The 18,687-nt window shown below is 37.6% G+C and overlaps 1 long non-coding RNA gene across 1 annotated transcript; it reads right to left on the reverse strand.

The window, feature by feature from the left end:
* Positions 1-15,468: 15,468 nt before the first annotated feature.
* LOC128498000 (uncharacterized) lies at positions 15,469-15,845 on the reverse strand. The gene is made up of 3 exons (XR_008354373.1): positions 15,826-15,845; positions 15,614-15,707; positions 15,469-15,486 (listed from the first exon to the last, which is right to left on the reverse strand). It is a non-coding gene; the product is annotated as an uncharacterized LOC128498000 (long non-coding RNA).
* Between the last annotated feature and the right edge of the window lie 2,842 nt (positions 15,846-18,687).

An 18,687-nucleotide genomic window follows, 5' to 3' on the forward strand; every position in this document is an offset into this window, starting at 1 on the left:
TGAATGAGGGAGAGCATGAGTTGTCTGAATGAGGGAGCGCATGAGTTAATATGTGGATTAGTTGTCTGAATGAGGGAGAGCATGAGTTAATATGTGGATGAGCATGAGTTAATATGTGCATGAATTGCCTGAATGAGGGAGCGTATGAGTTGTCTGAATGAGGGGGAGCATGAGTTATTATGTGGATGAGTTGTCTGAATGAGGGAGAGCATGAGTCTGAACGAAAGTGTGATTTAGTGAGTGACTGTAAAAGTGTTTTTGTGTATCATAGATGTTTAATTGTGCAAGGGCAAAGATTGCACTAGCAGGATGTTTGAGCCGTGGGGACAAAGATGACACAGGCAGGGTGTACATGGGACAAAGATGGCACAGGCCGGGCTGTTTGGGGACAAAGTTGACTTGTGCTGGGCTATTTGGGGACAAAGATGGCAAATCTTATGTGTGTTGTTTGGGTGCTGGTCAGGTTCTATGTGGGCAGTGTGGACGCCAGGGCTGGCTTTGGGGTGTGCAACCAGTGATCAATGCCTGTAATTTAGGGGGTTTTAAATATACCTTTAATGCCGTGTTTTTATGTGAATTCCAATTGATCTATATTCTGTAGATCCATATGTGCTATGCCATGTTTCCATACATTATTTATGTATACCCGCAAATACAGGGTTTGTATGTCTTATTCAGTTGATTAATACCAGCAATGCTGTTTCCATGTATTTATTTGATCTATACCTGCAATGCTATGTTTCATATATTATTATTGTATACCTGCAAATACAGGATTTGTATGTCTGATTCTGTTTATTTGATATATACCTTCAGTGCTGAGATCAAAAGTGAATTTCAATTGATCTATACATGCAAGGCTGGGTTTGTGTGTTAATGTGTGGATCTATACCTGCTATAGGCAGCAGGGTCTAATATTTATATATATATTTATATATATCGTCAAGGGACTAATATTAATATATATCGGCAACTGGGGTAATATTAATATATGGGCAGCAGGGGCTGATATTTATATATATATATATATATATATATATATATATATATATATATATATATATATATATATACATATATATCAGCAGCAGGATCTAATATTTATATATATTGGCAGCACGGTCTAATATTAACAAAACTGCCAGTTCAGCTGTAATTTTGAAATCATGTTTCAATCATAGTCTTTACTTCAAAGAGATAAGTACATATTATGTAGTTAAAAATGCATGTCTAATGCGTACATGTGATGGGGCCATCACATAAATCAATAATAAAGGGAGGGGCTTGCTGGGGGCATAAATACAAATAGTGGTGGCTGGAGACGATCATACAAGGGTGTGGGGGCACCACATTAATCTATACTAAAAGGGTACTGGCTGGGGCATCAATACACAAGGGGCAAGAACACTAAGGGGGGTATAAACGACAATGCAGTATGAAAAAATCATCCTGATGTAGATGTCTGTGACGTAGATTGTGTCCTGCTGTTTGTGTGTTTTTGGTTATCAGTGTAGCAGAGCCTGTCCTGGAGTGTGTGTGTTCAGGTGTCAGTGTGGCAGAGCCTCTCCTGGTGTGTGTGTTTGGATGTGGTGTGGCAGAGCCTGTCCTGATGTGTGTGTTTGGGTGTCGGTGTGGCAGAGCCTGTCCTGGTATGTGTGTGTGTGTGTTTGGGTGTCTGTGTGGCAGAGCCTGTCCTGGTGTGTGTGTTTGGGTGTTGGTGCGGCAGAGCCTGTGTTGGTGTGGGTGTCTAGATGTCGGTGTGACAGAGCCTGTGTTGGTGTGTGTGTTTGGTCATCTGTTTCCTGGCACTTAACTTACAGTAGGAATTATTTAATTAATACTTATCCAGAGGTAAACTGCCCTCCTGAATTTGTAGTGACTTCAGGGGACAAAACGTTTAAGGCCCTGAAATAATTTAGTGCAAAAGTTAAGGTATTGTGTTATTTACTCTATAATATTTATTTCAAGGATTAGTCACACTAAATTGTAGCTTCAGGCTTCCCATGTTGAATGATCAATTATTATGTTCGTCCAATAACAAAAGTATCATTCCATAGCACATTACTTTTGGCTATATATATATATATATATATATATATATATATATATATATATATATATATATATATATATAATGTTTTTTCAGTGGTATGATTTAAAGTTTGACTGTGGCATCTTGTGTGCCCCCCTATATATTGTTTCTAGAGTCGCCATTGATCCCCTTGTGTATATATACATATCTGCAATCAATGTTCACAATATCCAACAATGTCCTTTGCTCTCTGAACACTTTCATACTTGTATTACATGGACTTGCTAGTAGGTGCAAATTAACTCACCCCATATATGAAAAATGTGTCACATTGAAGTACACATAATCATAATACTGTAGTTGCACATACCCTTCTGAGATAAAGCAGACAGTCAAAATGAACAGATTTAGGTGTTTCAACCATAAAGCAAGCAGGAACTTTAACAAATTCCTGGGTGGTGTAAATACAGATCATAACACATAAGGAAGGCTGAAGCTTCAGAATACGGGGCAAGGCACATGCCAACCCACATTTGCCTTGTCTCTAATAAGACAGAAAGAATTATGTTAATTTGAACAGAGCACCAGTCGTCACTCACACATTCCGCCATACCTTACCTATAAATTGTTCTCTTCTTAAGTATAAAGAATTATATTGTATTGTTCAAAATAAATTAGTATTTTGAAAATCAGTGCTAAGCTACCTAAGTAACTTCACTAGGTAACTGGGGTTTAAGTTTACAATTCTCTTTATCCAATTTAAATTCAACCACTCAACCCTAATGCGTATAGAAGTCAGATGGACCTAGATTGTGGTTTAGCTTATTACTTTTCTCTAATTGTCAGTCATCTGAAGGTGCTTTGAAAACCACAAATGCCTTAATAGATTCAGTAATTTTTAAACTGATAATGTGTTTCTTTATGCAGAATGACTTTTGATCTCTTAAAACAGGTACTTCACAAACCTCTTCACTCAATCAACATCACTTGTCTTCATAAGGCCAATCATACTTTATCTACAGGAGAATTGAAATAGGACTTGGCTGAAATGAAGTTCAGCACTCGTTTTACTAATATTGTTACGTTTATCTCCTCCATTTGAATCGGTCCCTTAATCAAGAATAATTCTGAATATCCAAAATGGGATAATTAGAATGATGAAAGGTGCTTTCATGAAGAACAAATAACAATGGTGACCTGTATTTGAATTTTCTAGGTTCAAAGGTAATTTAGCAATACTACCTTTTAATGCAACAATCTACTTTCCATAACATAAAAATAATTTAGGCTGAAACATATATTCTGTTTTACTCATAAGCAGGTATTAAGGAGCCTTTAAAAAAACTCAATTTTAAGAAAACTCCATTATTATAAATAATTACGGTTAAAATTATGTTTTTGGACACCTTAAATGTTTACTTCTGTTCTTGTATGTCTAGAAAAAGAAATACTATGAGCACAGTATACATGGTGGAATGGTTATGTATATACATATAATATATATGTGTATTGTGCCTGTATATATATATACACCTGTCAACAGCCCAACTAGATAAGGCCTACCTGTGTCAGATGGTTGGAGTCCTTCAGCAGGTAAGCCACGGAATCTGCAGAGTACATGGACTGGTGGCTGTTAGAATACAAGAAGCGCACGGGCAAGCCCAGAGTAGCGACAAGCAGACATAAGCAGGATCGCAAGACCAGCCAGCAATGGAAAATCAGACCAATCTAGCAACAGACGTGGAGCAATGCCAGGAGACAAGCCAGGATCAGCAATGGATAATCAGTCCATAATAACAGCAAAAGTTAAAACAGTGCCGGAAGCCACACCAGGGTCAGCACCAGTTAAATCAGTCCTACAGAGCAGCAGACGTAAGACAATGCCAGGAGACAGGCCAGGGTCAGCAACGGTTATCAGTGCCAGTCTAAGGGGCAATCTGGAGATTAAGTCCAAAAGACAAAGGCAGGCTCAGAAAAAAATGGTCCAGATGGATAAAGGGAGAAGGAACCAGGAACTGGTGCAGGACTCGGGAAGGGTCAGGGGGCAAAATACAGAGTTGCAAGGTGATTATCCAGAAGGCAACTGAGCACTTGTTAGAGGGTACCAGAGTATTATTATATAGTTTTATTAGTCATGGGGAGGAGTGGGCTCTGACTGGAGAGAAAAAGAAACTGACTTGGAGACTCTGGATCAAACTTGGAGAGTTCTCACGTATGGGCGTAACGGAAGTACTTGTTCATGTATATCATGACAATACACTGCCATGTAGATACCAACGTCTGGGGTTTGGCTCTACCAGCACCCTGTATCAAAATATATTAATTAATATGTGTTCACCTTAGCCAATATTCAAACCATGCACTTAAATGATACAAATCTAAGTAAATTAAAATTCCTATATTAAATGATCATCGTGGCATAAGGACTATTTATTATCTTCATAGAAAACAGCAGATAATAGAATGGGCATTTTTATCTTGGATTTGTTGACAATAAAATGTACTATTTATAGTAGAAATATAAATGTACTATGCATTATTAGCCTGTTTAACTAATTTTTTAACTTTTGCCTTCATCAGAGCTATAAACATCCAACCGGTTTAGTGCTTGTCTAGTTTTGACTAGAATACTGTAATTATGGATCTATATTGGAAATGTAAAAGCTTGGAAGGAAAAGAAGCATGATAATTACAATAATAAAAGATACCCCCACATTATTCCATTTTTGGACATTTGTTCTGATTGCTTACTTCTTTTTCTTGCAGAATACAAATATTTTCTTTTTCCAAAAAGAAAAAACCTTTGCCTGGCCAGCAACTTGGGACTTCTTTGCTAATAGATTCATCATAATAATCATGCTTGCTGGCCCTGCAGTTCCTCCGAAGGCCCCCTGCGGTGGCCTTTCTGCGTATGTGTAATTGACTTAAAAACACCCAATAGTGCTATATAAAATATTCTATGTACAGAAAATGTAAACTAAAAGTGTGGGTACTAGATACAAAAATACTAAGCCTTCACACATTCTTCAAATGATAATGATAGTGGCCATACAAACTATAATAAAGACACCTGTCTTGGTAACTATTGTGGCCATATGTAGTCATTTAGTTGCATTAATTTAAGATCATGTAGTGGGCATTAAAAGCCACATCTTGGTTTTTCAAATGGCACAAAATTGGAAAAATTAATAATACCTGAATTGGACATTATTTCTTCACAAGGGGGGTATGGCCATGTTGGAGGACTGAGTGGCATAATTAATATTTATAAATAGAAATTAAGCATTTTGGGGGAAGAATGTGCAAATTATACCGTAAATGGGGTTAAATATTAGGGAAATCACAAAACAAGAAGTACTTGGGAATAGTTTTAGACAAAAAGCTTAGCAGCAACGTTCAATGTCACTCAACTGCTACACGGGTCGATAAGTTATTAGTCTATTCCAGGGGTAGGCAGCCTTCCGCACTCCAGGTGTTGTGGACTACATCTCCCATAATGCTCTTACAGTCATAATGCTGGCAAAGCATCAAGGGAAATGTTCACAACATCTGGAGTGCCGAAGGTTGCCTACCCCTGGGACTCTATTCACTAAGAAGTTATGAGGTGCCACGGGGCTAGGGTGAGGTTTTTTTTAACTTCCTTAACCTAGGGTTACTTCAAGTGACCAGACTTAACTGAGTTTACATGCCCCTGCATGTGACCGCTGACAAAACAAATTGCATATTCGCTAAAAGAAGAAAGTAGTTTGCTAATGCATGCATTTTCTCTAAAAAAAAACCATCACGGTCCTTGTCTGTAATTTGCAAAATTTAGCCTAATATTCAATCCTCAGTGGGAAAGAGGATGCAATGTCCCTAAAATGCATTGATTTATTTGTAACTCCCCATTCCATTGGGATGGAGTTGAGGGGGAAGGATGGGATCTATGTGGGTGGGTTTAATTGAGGGCCATATTTCCACAGTATAATTCACTATCACTGTCGCTTTGTGCACACAGTGGGGAAAGAGAGTGGCGATCATTGCACCCCACCCCTGGTAATATTTTAAAAATTGAACCTTTTTTTATTTTTTTACATTTGTTTACACTAAAAAGGTGTCTTAGAGGGAATATCATAACATTCTACAAATACATATGGGCAGAATGCAACCTTCGTTTTAATTATCTGTTCATTAATGGAGCTGTACAGAGAACAATGATTCATCCATTGAGACCTAAAGCAGTGAAAAACACATGATGTGTTCCACTACTACCTATAGAGCTGATGCTATTATATTCAATTAATTCCTTTAACCCCTTAAGGAATGAGCTGTTTTTTCTTTTGTACCCGTTGTGACCAAGGCTGTTTAAACATTGTGGTACTCGTGTTTAGCTATAATTTTCTTATCTCATTTAGTTCTTCAACTCTAACAAATTTATGGCATACCAGAGAATCTTGCAGGAAATAAATCTATGCTTTGACATGTTTCACACCTTGCATGCTTCTTTACAAAGCTGCAAGCTTACCCACACATGTAATATATTGCTTTTGTACAGGACAAAAAAGGCTTTCTTTAGTTACCATTATTTTGATCATATCATCTAGTTTACTATAGAAAAATAATAAATTATGGTGAAAACATTAAATTGACTTTTATTTGAAAAATCTTTTACTCATCTACAAAAGCTAAAAAAAAACCTTGCAAGTTAAAGGGCAATAAGTACAAGTGGCGTTTTGCTATTTCAAAATCCATTTCTTTTCATACTTTGTAATCCTGCCCCATGTCCTATTTGGGAAATCTTTCTAGGGTATTTCAAATGCTAGTATTTGAACACTTTCCATCCACTAATTTTACCACCAGCCTTTGGCAAAATTTGTGGTAATAATTTTTTTGTGTGTGTTTTTTTTGTGCATAAGTGCATACGTTTGCCGGGTTGCTTGGGGCTAAAAGGCCATTTGGTAGGCGCGTATTTCTCAACTTGGAATTTTGACATTAGGTCATCCTGTCCCCATGTCCTATTTGGGAAATTTTTGAAGTGAGCCAAATCGATTTAATCCCATCAAACCATATATTTTTTGAAAACTAGACACCCCAGAGTCTTTCCATACACTAGTTCTACTACCAGCCTTTTGTCAATATTTGTGGTAGTATTTTTTGTTGTGTTTTTTAAACACACGTACACAGGAATGAATTTAAATCTTCTGTTATGTGTCACTGTCAAACAACACCCCAATATGTTCAGCAACATCTCTTGAGCGCAGTAATACCACCCATGCATAGCTTTAGTTTAGGGGTTACAGGTGTGCATTTTTTTGCATTTTGACATCTGGTCAGTCTGTGCCTGTCACAATCCCCAACTTACCTATACCAACCACAGGGGTCCTCGCACATGCAGCATGTCGGTTCTTGCAACTATTATCAATGACCTATAGCATCCCTGTGTGAAGATAGTGGTGACTCTTCCACATGCCTCATAACCTCTTTACGCCAAGCTTGCAACTGAAGTGATTCCTCATTTACACAGCAATGCCATTCCTTCTGCAACACCTCCTGAGATCACTTCCTGTCTGATCACTATAAAGCTGTAAGGTTCCAGAGATACAGTACTCAGTTGTTGCGGAGCTATCCACTGTGTGTTCCTGTTGCTAGCAGTGTGATTTTGTTACCTGACCTTTGCTACGTTTATTGACCTTGATTCTTTGCCACCACTCGTAACCTTATTCTATGTTTTGACTACGATTCTTGGATTGCTCATTTGGTACCATGTATTTGGAAACTACCTCATTCATCGCCTGGGAATCCTATACTCAGGTATATGCCCCTGATGCATATTTCCGCATTGCTGAGTGTCTCAACAATGAGGCATTACAACACCACCGTTTGGAAGAAGAAAGCGGCCAAAGTTCATTTAATGACGTGCCTGCCACGTCATTGGTTGGTAAGGGGTTAAATATGATCTGGGTGAGTTTTAGCCAAGAAGAATATTCAGGGTTAATAAAGACATAATTAATCAAAGCATGTTGATCAAGTGAGAAATCAGTAGAATGGTTCAGTCTATGAACCAGCCAGATGTTCTGACTAATGAAAGTATGTTGAGGAATGGACATGGCCATAAAGAATGTGATGTTTGTGCTCGGGAATCTCATATGACAAAATAAGGTAAAACTAGGTTTTTGTCAATGCCTATTTTTTTTTTTCGGTGAGACTTCCCCTTTAATAGAGCCTGCTGTTGCTTAATCCCTCTAGACGAAACAAGCATAAACACTATAAAAGAGCTGTAGACATCAGGAGGTGGGATTCATACTTGTCACTAATGAGGACCTTGTTTTATTTTAACCCAAATTTCCCAGTGATGGAATTGGCCAAAATGTAATGCTCCAGTTTTGTCCATTTCACTTTCAGCATAAAGGCTTTCATAGAAAGCACATACAACACATAGATATGATGGTGTAAACACTACCTGAAGTCCATGTTATATCACCTGATTAACAACCGGAGATTCACCATATGGATACTGCATACTATGGAATTTTAATTATATGATAATGTGAAGATTGAAAAATCTATCTCATCTCACTGCTACGGATGCCCAAGAAAATAAATGGATGTTTAAGCAAATAAACTTTGTCAAAATTTTGCTGCAACGCTTTTATGTTGTCAGGATTGGTTCTTAAAAAATCAGATTTTGATGGAAGGAGTCAGATTATTTTTTTCAGTTAAACTCTATCATATTTTAAGAACAGCTGTTTCATAAACCCTGATTCAAGAACCAGCCACAAGATTTTTATTTATATTTTTCCTTGTACAAAACAGAAAATAAAAGGCATTTGTACAGAAAAAAATACTTCTTTGGTTCTTTTATTCAAGATATCAGTAGGAAGCAGACAAATCATAATTAATACAAGACCAAAAATAGAAAAAAATAAAAGAATGGAATACAATTATATCAGAGCTGGAGCTTTTGTGATAAAAAGGGGAACTTTTATTTGTTTCAAAATAAGTGGTAACATTCCATTTTATGGGACTATTCAAAAAATCAATTATAGAGTTTGAGAATGCATCCTAAAAAGTGAGACCGAGGTTCCTGTCTGTTAGGTTGGGGAAGTAATCAGATATCTGCTCCATTAATTTTACTTAATTCCCTTTTACAGGAGCAGTCCAGGAGGACAGAATAAAGAGTAAAAACGCTACTCTTATTTCACAAATCTATCTTTATTACAATAGCCTTTTTGAGCGGTGTCACAGGGACAACCTCTCCCCCATTCCTCAAATCAGGGGATCAAGATGTCAAGATTTCATCCTGCATTCAAGACTCCTGTATAAATTATATGGGTATTGTGGCTATTTCCACTTACAGCCTCTAGTGGGCACTCTTCCTGGTTTTGGAAGTCTTGCTCCAATCTGATGGTGTCAGCTGGACCTCGCTCACAACATTATCTAGTGCAGCCTGCCCTATAAGTAGCTGCTGTTTTCTTCTAATGGGTCCTTTGCATTATGAAGTGTTGCAACCTTGTGTTCTGATTCTGTCATTGGCTCACTGATTTGTTGTTTTTTGTAGTGCCCTGCATGAGGGCTATCCAGCCAAGCTCCCTGTCCGTGGGCTATCCAGCCAGGAGCCCTGTCTGTGGGCTATTCTGCCAAGCGCCCTGTCCATGGGCTATCCTGCCAAGTGTCTTGTCCTGAGGACTATCCTGCCAGGCGCCCTGTCTGTGGGCTATCCTGCCAAGTGTCTTGTCCTGAGGACTATCCAGCTTCTGCCCGGTCTGTGAGTTTACAGTCTGTTCTGCCCACCTGGCTAGTCGCAGCCCTTTCTCACTGCTTTGTTCTGTCTATGCTAACCAGTTCTGTCGGACATTTACCAGTCCTGTCTGTACTCTTGAAGACAGCCTGTACTATCCTGTCTGTTTCCTCCAGTACTTAATCAGGCATAGTGTCAGAGTCCTTCATATTCCCTGCAGCCAGTCTCCTCCCCGACTTCCTTGCCCAGGTTGTGGCAATTTGTAGAAGATGGTGAATGTAGAATAAAGAAGGCTGAAGAACAAGAAGATGCAAGAGAAAATGCAGAGCTGTGGGAAAGTAGACCAGGACAAGGAAGGTAGGGAGACATTGGGAGTGTGAGAGTGAGTAAGCATATGAGAAGGAGTGTAAGTATGAGAGTGATTATGAGTGAGTAAGAATGTGAGAGTGAGGAAGAGTGTGAGAGAGTATATGTGCGAGTGAGAGAGTGTGTGAGAAAGAGTGTGTGTGTGAGTGTAAGTAAGAGTATGAGTATGTGTGGGTGTTTTTACATTTTAAAGTGTGGGGAAGGATCTGCCCTGGGTGCCAAGTACTCTAGGTATCCCCTTAGGGATAGGCATAAAGCTATCCTGAATCTAAGAAGAGACCAAAGACTGATTTAGGTCTGAGTTTTCAGTCCAGGAAAATGAGCAAAGTAGATGGGCCAAATGGTTTGTATGTGCCATCAAATCCAATGTTTATATTCTCTTTATACATAGTTGTTGAAGTGTTCAAAGAGGTTAATCTTTGCAACTCAATTAATGTCCCAGAAAAGTAGAAGATATATTATCGGAATTGGTACAAGCATATAAAGAGTGGACATGGACAGGATACAACAAAGAACCTGTAAGGTTTAGTGTAAGCCCTGACTGAGCACATTGCTATTTACCACATAGGGACACACAGAATGTGCCGGAATGCCTATCCTTCAAAGTAATGCCCTTCAAGGGATTTGGCCAATGGTTGATATAGATCCTCCATCTTTGACCACATGCACAATTACATCGGTGGATACGGATAATGCCATCATGGTTTTGCCTGTAGCTCTAGTCATAGCCCCCACCCCTGAGTTTGATACTCCAACTTCATGAACAGGTGGATATTTCATTTGTTTTGACAGTTAATACATTTAAAATTTTTTAAAGATATCCTTAAATATATCCTTAAATATATATATAAATATATCCATATGAAAAACTGCAATTAGTGCCTGTAATCCTGTAATTTAAATATTTTAAGGTCAAGTCTCTCTATAAAATCAGACACAGAAAGAACAATTTTCTAAAGCATTTTCTTTCACATTCATAGCATATCAAAAACACAGGCATTTTTAAGCAAGTGTAAATAACACAATTATTCCAGATCTCCCTGCTGTCACAGCTCTTCAGCTTAATTAGGTGTTTTTAAACTTCATTGTTAAGAATAAATAACCATAAATCTAAACATACCAATGGTGTTAGTCCACTGCTGGTTTTTACAGAAGATCAGAAGTGTTTACTTTTTTTAAACAGAGAAGATTGCGAGTATTGCTTTGTTAAGTCTTGTTAGGAGCATGGATCAGAGCCACCATCACCAGCTGCGTTAAAAGGTCAAACAGTACATGGCTGTTCACATTCTTTTACATATCATTACTAATAACACAATAACATTAAATAGTTGAGTAGTAGTTGTATCTTTAGTAACATGGTCATATGCCCCTATACAATAAGATATTTTTTTATGTATTGAAGGGACATATATCTCATTGAGTAATGCATATTAAACTAGTTTTAAGTACTTTAATATGCATTTGCTAAGGTAAGAATTAAAATTACTCGAGCTTTGCCTCCTCCATGGTCAGACTTTTTGCTCAAACTATTGGCTGCTAAAAGCAGTGAGGATATAATGGCTGAAGAGATCTCAGGGATGCAAACAGCTAGAGGGGGGCAATGTATATTTGTGTTGAAGAAGACTTGGAAATTTTAGAGGGACCACTCAGCTAACATACACATTAAAATGCATATGATGGCTAGAGGGTCACTTTAAATAAGCCTCAAACCGAGTAATACAATAGTGTATAAATAAAGACTGTATCTTGAGGAACCCACTGGACATATATAGGCGCTTGGTAAACTTTGACAGCTGTTTGCGAATATTTCATGATAATGACTTGATCTGCAGGTAGGGAGTCAAAAGTGCAGCATGGTCCCTTCCCCATGCACAAAAGCTATTCACAGACTCGGTATGCTTATGGTGACCAAAAAAGTGACAAAAACTATCTATCATACCAAACCTAGCAAGCAAAAGAAAATGCATACAAAGGTAAAAAGTATGGGACTACCGCCTTCCAGAGGGAAGGCTTCAGGTAGCCAGAGCCTATAAAGTCCCAGTTATGCACATGAGCCTCTGGTACTACATATTGTTCAGAACTCTGCAGTTCTTCAGTAAAGCAATATCACAAATATCATAGGCATGGGGCAACAAATCAAGAATGTGATGCAAAAGCAAGATGGAAGCTCTCACATACATATAAGTGTAAGACATCGGGTTGGGGTTGATCAGGAATATTACTGTTCCCCATTAAGCTTTGCCTGATCTCAGGATTTGGATCCCTAATGCACTATGCCCTGGGTGATAAATATTGAGTATTTAATTAATCTTACCATACCTGGGTATACCGGGTTTGATCTGCAGTCTCAAGGCAAAGCACTGCTTCTCCTGGTTTCCGCTTTCCTCTTTCTAAACGCATGGGGAGTGGTATTTGGCCACACCCATTCCCTGACCCTTTTCCCTCCTTGTAGCTTGTAGGGTGCTATCCCCGCCCATATGTATGGTTAGCCCCACCCCATGCCAGGCTAGCCCTGTCCAGACATTAGGCCAGCCTTGCCTACGAGGAAGTTCTCGGGTGTGAATATCATTATGCAATGATAGGCCCAACCTCAATGATTACACAGGGCTGATCCATCACAATATATAGGGAAGTTAATGAGCTGATTAGACCCCTTAAACAATGCTGAGATGTACATCTGAGTTTCTTGGTTGTCTTAGGCAAAGAAGCTTTTGATTTTATGAATGGGCTTAGACTGATATGTTGATGGAGATTTTTTTTTATTGATGATGGTTCATGTGAGCGAATACTGATAGTGATCCTCCTTACTGAGGATGTAACATAGGACCTTTCTTGGTTTAGCTAGTCTCATATTCATCTACATTTTGGCACATTTACCATGCTTTACTCCCAACTGTTATTTGCAATTTTGGGAAATCATAATCACTGTTGCTTTAAAGGCCATTTAAGAAATGTTTAATGATGTATTTTGAAATATCCAAGACAATCTTATTTTTTCTTAGTTGTTTCAACTAAAATTTATATAACTCCCTCTATAAATCAAATATTTTACTGATAATCAGCTTTGATTAAAATGCAGTCTAATTTGTCTTTTTTTTCATCCATGGTCTTTGTCGGTCTGTGAACACTACCAGAGAGACTTTATTGGCTTTGGCTCAGTTTGCAAAAGCAGTTTTTCACTTAATAATTTAATCATGGGCTAATGCTGTTGGATGCATTGCAACTAAATCAGTCAAATATAATTTTCATCATAGATCACTTAAAGTAAGATTTCAGCTTAGGGCGAAATAAGTACTATCTATTGCACTAATGACATTCGGGAATGCAACTGGCTGCAAAAAAGTTATATAATGCCCTGGTTGAATGAAAGTTATACACTAAAACCATACGTATAGATATATACTTTTTAAAAAAAAAAAAAATATTTACACAACTGTCTTAGTTCTGAATCCACATGGATTGCAGAAATAGTTACATGGCAAAGAATGTTCTATTTTTAATCTTGTGTAGTTATGTTCCTATAACGATAATGTAAACTTTTCTCCCACACAGGCATTTGTCTAACCAATATCTGAGAACTTTAAATGATGTACTCTAAAATCGGTACAGAACATTCAAATAGGCATGAAAATGTAATTTATAACTTCTAAGCTCCCAAAATGTTAGAGAGACAGTTTCGTGTCTCATGCAGCATCACTAACAAAGAATTCATATTAAAATACTTTGTAAGTACCTTAACAAGCATTTGTCACCCTGTTAAAATGAGGGGTAAAGAGTAAGAAAGCTAAAGTACTAAAAAACCCTTTAGTCCTTAAGTATAAAAAAAACCCTTAGTCATTAAGGGGTTAATTCATATTCAACAACCAAGGATCATTGGCTAAAACTTGCATTATTTATTTTACATAAATTATAGGCTTCACGGACAGGTTTACTTATCTACATACCTGGGAACTCTCCAGGTTTGACCCAGAGATTGCCGGGTGAGCGCTGCTCCTCCGGTTCTCCGGGTCAAGACCCGAATCCTCCAGGTCGCAGGAGCGGGGTCTTGACACGCCCCGCTCCCCGCCCATTTTTCCTTTAAATATGGGTGTTTCCCGCTGCCGTCAACGGGAACGCCCCGACGTCAGTGGTATTTATTACGCAAGGTCTTCTGAGAAAAAATATATATAAACTCTGTTAAATTAAATCACAGAGAGTAAACATTTGGTATATTTGAGCACTGGATACGAACACACATATACCTTAACTCAGTTCCACCTCTGCTGAAGGTAAAAAAATTTCAGCAATATAATAATATTTCCTAGTAAAATAAAATTACTAAGTAACTCCATTCCTCCCATTTACCACTAGCTCAACTTCTCTAGTCCCTCTCCTGCTTTGAGGCTGTACTTATGTCCAGAATAATTATTATTTATTTAATGAGTGTGGCTGGTCCATCACGAAGAGTAGGACTTTTAAGCAGGTTCATCCTTACCTTTTGTTTCTGTAAGGCCAAATTGTTACACAATACTTGTTATGTCCTATTTACCCATTGTACAGTGCTACGGAAAATGATGGAACTATATAAATCCATAAATAATAATAATACTTGATCTACCTACTTCATAGGAATATAAAAAAAAAGATTCTAATGATTGGGTCATTCTATCGTTGGTTATGTCGATAAAACAACTTTTCAGACTAGAATATTAAAAATGTTCATAATGTATTTTCCTTATGGAAGAATAACACCTGTTTTCATATAGGGCTGCAACTAACGATTATTTTCATAATCGATTAGTTGGCCGATTATTTTTCCGATTAATCGATTAATCAGATAAAAAAAAAATTACATTTTTCATTTATTTTAAATTATGTAATAAAGTAACATAGGATGTTAAAAACAAACGTTAGAATGATTTTTTTTTCTTGTTTTTATTTTCCCAACCTGCCCCCCAGTTATGCATATTTGAGCCCAGGCTTGCCACACTGCCCTCCCAGACATGCCACACTGCCCTCCCCACATATGCCTTATATACCCTATATGCCTTATACCCCCAGATATGTCACTCCGTCTTCCTCAGGTATACCGTATAAAAGTAAATACTTTTATAAATAAATACAGGATTAATCTTCACTGCCCCCAGGATTTAGATTCCCCTCAGTTTGCCCCCCTTTACCTCTAACTGCACCTTAAGTTAACCTTATTAAATTAATTAAATTAACCCTCAGTCCTCAGCATTAAATTAATCCTGAAGAGAAGACCCCATTAACCACAACTGCCCCTAAATTAACCCTGAAGACCCCATCAACCACAACTTCCCCTAAATTAACCCATTAACTATAACTGCCCCTAAATTAACCCTAAACACCCCATCAACCACAACTGCCCCTAAATTAACCCTAAACACCCCATCAATCACCACTGTCCCTAAATTAACCCTAAACACCCCATTAACTATAACTGCCCCTAAATTAACCCTAAACACCCCATTAACTATAACTGCCCCTAAATAAACCCTAAACACCCCATTAACTATAACTGCCCCTAAATTAACCCTAAACACCCATTAACTATAACTGCCCCTAAGTTAACCCTAAACACCCCATTAACTACAACTGCCCCTAAGTTAACCCTAAACACCCCATTAACAATAACTGCCCCTAAGTTAACCCTTAACACCCCATTAACTATACCTGCCCCTAAGTTAACCCTAAGCACCCCATTTACTATAACTGCCCCTAAATTAACCCCCACCTCCCCTAACTTTCAGCAGCCCAAATATTAATTTTATACTCACAGATGAGTTTCACAGCCCTAGCGATGCTAAGGAAATGGGCGGAGCCAATCGGACGTTTGGCTCTGCCCCTTTCTTACTCCAGGTCCCTCCCTGCAGTCACTGCCAATTGGCCCCGCCCCTTTCTTTCTCCAGCAGCGATTGCAGGGAGGGACTGGAAAAAGGAAGTGGGCGGGCCAATCGGCAGTGACTGCAGGGAGGAACTGTAAGTAGCAACTGCTGCTGTGTCTCCTGTGAGTCACACTAAACGGATTATAACACGAGGGGTATTTTTCAGAGCATTTGCTCTGAAAAAACCCTCATTTTATAAAAGATAAAAATCGATTCAACTAATCGATAATGAAATTCGTTGCCAACGAATTTCATTATCGATTATCATCGATTTTATCGATTAGTTGTTGCAGCCCTATTTTCATATCATAACTGAGAATATACAAATCTTCCTTTTTTGCAAGTTTATTCTACTCGTGTAGTCTGTGTGTAAACTGCTTGTGGTTTATTGTGACTTCGATATAATACTTTATAATCCTTTAGCCCATGAATGACCAGTCAGCAAAGTCTATGCGGTGACAAAGTACTTTCAGCATCACCCTCTAGAGGAAAATGGGCTGTCAAAAGTGAAAGTCCCTCTGCTGCATAGGGTGGGTCCATCTACAGACACATATATAACAATTAAGTACAATTTTTATGAATGTGCTACTCAATAGCCTAGTTCCTCCTAATTTTAGCTACACAATGCCTAAGATCACCCAATCCCTCTAAATTTTACGCAGTCAGTCAAGGATTATCAAAGTTTAAATAAGAAGAGCTTGGTGATATACTGGAAAAAAAGCTAACTTCTGCATAAACTCACATGAAGAGAGCAAAAATGAGTGAATATGTTACATTCATCGTGAAGTCACAACTAGTCATGTGATGTTAGTAGATTCTCCCTGGAGCAAAAAGAGCTACTTCCATGCATACTTTAGAGAGAAAAAAACATTTGTATTCCCTGACCTTTTATACTACAATCTAAACCATGTTACTATGGTTTGTCACATAAAACATATTTATCTAGATTCAAGCTAAATTCCATCAATACAGGCAACTTCCAGCCTCCATTCAAAATATCCATTAAAAAACATACAATAGCATACTTATATTATGCCTATATTAGTTATTCCTATACTGTAAATGTCAATAATGAAGTTACTGTAATTGACAAAATAGCCAAAAAAAATAACCAAACATATCCCAAGCTACAAAAACTAAAATAAAAAGCATTTTGAAGAAACAGACAACCGTAATAATTGTATGCTGTTCTGGTTCTTTTATAATCACTAACGAAAAAGCCTTATTTGCATGTCGGCATGAAAGTGTTAGCAACGTAAATCATATTAGCATCAACAGAGTATAAGTAATATTATCTCAGGAAGAATACAGTACAGTATATTAATGTGTGTTTCTGAAAGATTAGCTGAAGAAAGTAAAAAGCACCACATTGTGCTAATATAACCAAATGTATTAAGTACATATCCACTGTACAAGAAAAATGAGTGATTATAATTATACTTTATTTAAGCTGTACTTTTCCTAGATCTTTTCAGGCCCGATATAATCAAATATACACTTAGCACATTTTCTTTTATAATGTAGTAGTACAAACTAGATTTAAAAGCACATCAATATTCGTTCTTTTCATATAGAACGTTGGATTACACCAAATAGAAGTGGGAAAAGAAGTAAGAAGGAGAAAAGAGACATTTGCTTTTTGGTATGGATGTTCATGGCATGGCTTTCGTCATGGTGCCCAGCTCAGTGCCGAGTATAAATGATGAGTGTAAGGGGGGGTCAGCAGAGCCAAGAACATTCTACCACAAGGTTTTTTCATAAAAAGATCCCTTTTTATACTTATCTGTATGGCTTTTATGCCATATTTATGCCATATTTTGGGGATGAATAAATAGTTGGCGTGGTTGCTTTTTTTTTTAGATGCTACACACAAGGAAAATTGTTGTGTAAGTATCCATGCAATCAATACCATCAAAAACCAGCAGTTACATCATTTGTACAAAAAACATATCAAGGTATTTAATGTTTTATTGTGCTGTACCGAGAAACTTTGTTGTAAGACAATCAAGCACACAGCTAGTAGGACGTCATAGTAAGATAGTTTGGGTTCATCATGAAAAAGAATGCATAAATACCTCTAGAGGACCGCAATGATTGTGTCCTCTTACAAGCACATGGATAAATACTATTTCTCCTGTATCTCTTGTATCCTTTCTAATAAAGGGTTGTTGTCATACTATACATGGATGTAATAATATAGGCATAACGATATGTATAATAGACTTGTGCATTCATAAAATCTTTTGTTGAATTCGCGCATATGAACTAATGACTGAAAATGAGAAGGGATTTAGCTTGCCCACGGACCTCTAATATTCACATTTATGTTTTGACAAACTTCTTTCAAAGATCTTGGTCCCTGGTGCAAATATAGGAATGTTCATCTTTTGAGGTACCGTATATCTTCTTGTAAAATGTTTTTAAGTGCATCCAAAAATGTCTCTTTTGTTTAGTCTAACTGGGTTAAAATCTTGAATTTACTAGTGTTGTCCCAGTAAGGGACATGAACAAGAAGTGACAGCTCCATGCAGCCAGACACAACAAGCCAACAGATATATCATGTTCGGAAAGCCCTGTACTAAAGCTTGGAGGCTATATTAATGAGATATGTATGTGCCCATCGTGTTTAGCTAGTGTGTGTGATTTTACTCATAAGATACTAAAGTATGACTTGTAAAGGGTCT

Source organism: Spea bombifrons, chromosome 5 (genome assembly GCF_027358695.1).
Source record: "Spea bombifrons isolate aSpeBom1 chromosome 5, aSpeBom1.2.pri, whole genome shotgun sequence".
NCBI lineage: Eukaryota > Metazoa > Chordata > Amphibia > Anura > Pelobatidae > Spea > Spea bombifrons.